We start from the raw sequence: 4,880 nt of genomic DNA on the forward strand, positions 1-4,880 counted from the left end.
TGCCGAAGCAGACCAACCCAAGTACGGTGGGGTTCCCCCGAAGGGAGACCCCTCAAAGGAGAGGGTGAACCAAGCCAGAAGGCCTATGTCCACCCCCTCCCAAAACTTTCAGAGTAGGCCCGAGGACCCACACCCTACTCGCCACACAGTGACAAAACGTGTATACAAAGACAACCAAAAAAAGTGACAAACAGGGGTAAGAGTGGGGAAGATAGTTAGATGGGAGAGTAAAAGTGGCCATTGTGCTATACAATGGCCGGCCCTCTGGCCAGGCATAAAAATTTCCCCTGGTCCTGGCCAAAAGGCCTGGCCCAAGAGGCAGGTGCGAAAAACATGTGTTATGGTGAAAGTGACCATGGTGCCATAAAATCAAGTGCTTACACACCGTGATTATACGGCACCCCCTGAACTGCCACTTCAGGGGCACATTCACCACTGGCTTCTTGAAACAACCCTGACCCACAGCCCAGACCAGGAAGGCCTGGAGTTCAGGAAACCCGGTGAGAGCCCTGGGGTTTGACTCCACCATCGTTCCGTTCCTCCTGCCTAATTATATTCATCGGGAGATACTGACCGCTCCTCCCCCCTCTCCAAAGGAGGAGCAAGCGTTCTCTCCCAGAAAAACTGGCTGGAGCTAGAGCTACCCCAATCTAGGCCAGAAGGCCAGGGGATCAGACCCCGTGGTTCTCCATCCCCATCAGAAGGCTTCCCTTTTGGCTACAAACCGCTCCAGGTCACCTTTAGTCCAGCAGGCTTTGCATAGCAACCGCAATCCCGTCTCTATTTCGCCATAGATCAGGGACGGAAGCAAGCGCCACCTCCTGGAAACTGATAAGAACAGATACTACACTTGATCTTAGCCAAAAGGCCGAGAAGCGATGTTACCATGCTTGCAGGGGTGGGGGCACACCGAGAGGAAGAGACCGTGTGTAGCTCTCTGTACTGTGTTTTATACCCCCCCATGCCCCTGTTCCCACCAACCCAGGTTCTCACCCCCTGGGACCTTGTCATTGGTCTAGAGTTGCTCACATAAGCATTGGCTACCTCTGAAGCCTCCTAAATGTTCATTGGTTCGGAGTTGCCTCAAATTCTGATTGGTAATTTCAAGCCCAGTTAAACACCATGCTTAAACATTAAACTCTCTGGTGCCTCTGTGTCTGTCTTAAAACAGTTAACCCTGTTTGATCTCAATATAACCAATTCCGAAATTAGCATGTCAAAAGACCCCCAACCAGGTGGTGACACAAAGTCTGAAGAATTATCACCTGCCTAAAACATTCAACAGCTTTTGGGAACCAGGAAAAATCTAAGCTGGGCTCAACCTGATATCACAAAATATATATATAGTCCTGTAAAAAAAAAAACATATACATACATGGATGGATATATATATATATATATATATATATATATATATATATATATATATATATATATATACACACACACACACACATACACAATGGGGCAAAAAAGTATTTAGTCAGCCACCAACTGTGCAAGTTCTCCCACTTAAAAAGATGAGAGAGGCCTGTAATTGTCATCATAGGTATACCTCAACTATGAGAGTCAATTTGTGGAAACAAATCCAGACAATCACATTGTTGGATTTTTGAAAGAATTTATTTGCAAATTATGGTGGAAAATAAGTATTTAGTCACCTACAAACAAGCAACATTTCTGGCTCTCACAGACCTGTATCTTCTTCTTTAAGAGGCTCCTCTGTCCTCCACTCATTACCTGTATTAATGGCACCTGTTTGAACTTGTTATCAGTATAAAAGACACCTGTCCACAACCTCAAACAGTCACACTACAAACTCTACTATGGTGAAGACCAAAGAGCTGTCGAAGGACACCAGAAACAAAATTGTAGACCTGCAACAGGCTGGGAAGACTGAATCTGCAATAGGCAAGCAGCTTGGTGTGAAGAAATCAACTGTGGGAGCAATAATTAAAAAATGGAAGACATACAAGACCACTGATAATCTCCCTCAATCTGGGGCTCCACACAAGATCTCACACCGTGGGGTCAAAATGATCACAAGAACGGTGAGCAAAAATCCTAGAACCACACGGGGGGGGGCCTAGTGAATGACCTGCAGAGAGCTGGGACCAATGTAACAAAGGCTACCATCAGTAACACTACGCCGCCAGGGACTCAGATCCTGCAGTGCCAGACGTGTCCCCCTGCTTAAGCGAGTACATGTCCGGGCCCGTCCGTGTACATGAAAGAATGAATGGGGCCATGTATCGTGAGATTTTGAGTGCAAACCTCCTCCCATCAGCAAGGGCATTGAAAATGAAAAGTGGCTGGGTCCTTCAGCATGACAATGATCCCAAACACACCGGGCAACGAAGGAGTGGCTTTCGTAAGAAGCATTTCAAGGTCCTGGAGTGGCCTAGCCAGTCTCCAGATCTCAACCCCATAGAAAACCTTTGGAGGGAGTTGAAAGTCCGTGTTGTCCAGCAACAGCCCCAAAACATCACTGCTCTAGAGGAGATCTGCATGGAGGAATGGGCCAACATACCTGCAACATTGTGTGACAACCTTGTGAAGACTTACAGAAAACGTTTGACCTCTGTCATTGCCAACACAGGATATATAACAAAGTATTGAGATGAACTTTTGATATTGACCAAATACTTATTTTCCTCCATAATTTGCAAATAAATTCTTTCAAAAATCAGACAATGTGATTGTCTGCATTTGTTTCCACATTTTGTCCCTCATAGTTGAGGTATAGCTATGATGACAATTACAGGCCTCTCTCATCTTTTTAAGTGGGAGAACTTGCACAAATGGTGGCTGACTAAATACTTTTTTGCTCCACTGTATATCCAATGGGGCATGGTAATTTGATTAGAGAGTCATTTTATTAGAGAGTTCCCCTGAAGATACAATTGAAAAATCTCCACCACATATCCAGTGAGATACGAGACTGAGGCCCGGTAGATTGGAGGATACATGTGCTATCTAGCACTTATGATGACACCTGATGACATCTGGAGGACTTGCATAAAGTGAACGCAGGAACTGTAGAGGAGTTTACCATCCAAGGCTATCAACCGAGGAGGGCACTGTCCCGCAAGGGTATTGTATAGCCGGCGTTTGTACCCGGTGTTGACCTACATAGGGACAACACTTACATATGCAATATACAGTGGAGTGACAAGGTAAACTACCCTAACCATCTAATACCCTATGTTGAATATGGACTTCATGTCGTTTCTTGTTGCATAACTGGTGTATTGACAGAAAATTATAGCTTGAACTGCTTTGATGAGTACAATTGTTCAGCGATCTATGGTCCTTTACTCTCTCCCCTCAGCTCCTATGTTTCATTTGCCTACATGCGGGATACCGCACAGTCTCTCAGATTTTTTTATCAGGACTATTGATGTATACCACAGAAGTATAAGAGCTTATTAGTGGCAGCTTATATAATTAATTTGTTGATGAACATCATCCTTCAGTAATTGCTGTATATCCACATTGCTACTCTGAGGACATCATTAATCTCATCAACAGCTATTTTACTTCTAGCTCTTTTCTCCCCATTCCTCTTATACCATCACCAATCCATCTTTCAGTGGCTTGAGCCCCCAAGGACCTCTGCACAGGTGGTCAAGCCATATAATTCATCTTTTATTTTCACATACGGCGAATTGCTGTGGAATGACCATTTGCGCATAGATTATCTGGTGTCCGGACAATTGTATACATGTTTTATGTGTTACTGTTTTTTGTTTATGTCACTAGAGGTATGTGTTGCCCTATCCATTGATTATTTAGCACAGTAGCCACTGGATTTACATCTTGTTTTTGTGCTTATCCAATTACCTCCAATGGAGGATGTTATATGAATTTTAATTATTCAATAAATAGTTGTTTCCTTAAATCACTGAACTGTATGCTGTGTTGCTCATTTGGTCATTCAGTTCTTCACTACTACAGTGGGAACAATTTTTTGGTTTATATGCAGTATATTGACTAGAGTGACACCACCTATACAAGGTAAACAGTGATTATGGGATGTTAGTGTGAATTATCACACACAATTCTTTGGTCTTTACATTTCTTTTTCTTTATTGAAAAAGGAGTGCGGCTGCCATGTCACCTGCAGTGCGCATGCTCAGGAAACGCATCACATGCCAGTGACGTCATCCATCCTCATCTTCTGCACCATCAGCGTTCCAGGCCTTGTTCTGAGCTCTTCTCCACATCGGCCGGCTCTACACATCAGTGGTGAACGAGTGAGTGGTGAACGAGTGAATACTGCGCTTTCCATCCAGGATTGGACCGTTTATTGATGACATCCCACCCCCTCACTCTGTTGGGACTAACTACATGCCAGTTTTAACTTCTCAAATGTGAGTTGCCTACTTTATGTGGTTATTATACCTTTTCTATATCTACACCCAGAGGCGCCTCTCCCTTTATGTATTTCAGTGTACTGGAACATGGTTTCTGTTCCCATATGACGGCTGCCCTGAGTGGTGGATCCTACACCTTCCTTATGGCCTGTGGACTGTTCTTCCATATCTGTTGGACACATTTTTGCATTTCCCCCTGATATATATGCCATATAAATTGTGGGAAAATTTGGGTTCAGTCCCTTGCGCCTAAACTTGTGTTATTGTATCTTGAAACTGCTGTGCTGCATACTGAATTGACATTCCCTCAGCTATTTGTGTCATTCATTTGTCTTATTGTCTCATACCCCTTTTCCCTTCTCCTTCCTACTGTCACGGTACTACTTACAGTGAGCCCACAGGCGAGCAGGTGACACGGGATCCCCCAGGGCGTGGAGTCTAAGGACCAGCCGGTATTCTGCCAGGGACCCCCTCACGAGGGTCTGGGCTTAGCTGCTGCTGACC

General features: G+C 44.5%; 1 pseudogene; it reads right to left on the reverse strand.

Annotated features, from left to right (window-relative positions):
• Positions 1-748: 748 nt before the first annotated feature.
• Positions 749-880, reverse strand: LOC141103953 (U2 spliceosomal RNA; annotated as a pseudogene).
• Between the last annotated feature and the right edge of the window lie 4,000 nt (positions 881-4,880).

This window comes from Aquarana catesbeiana, linkage group LG07 (assembly GCF_042186555.1).
Source record: "Aquarana catesbeiana isolate 2022-GZ linkage group LG07, ASM4218655v1, whole genome shotgun sequence".
In the NCBI taxonomy this organism is placed as follows: Eukaryota; Metazoa; Chordata; class Amphibia; order Anura; family Ranidae; genus Aquarana; species Aquarana catesbeiana.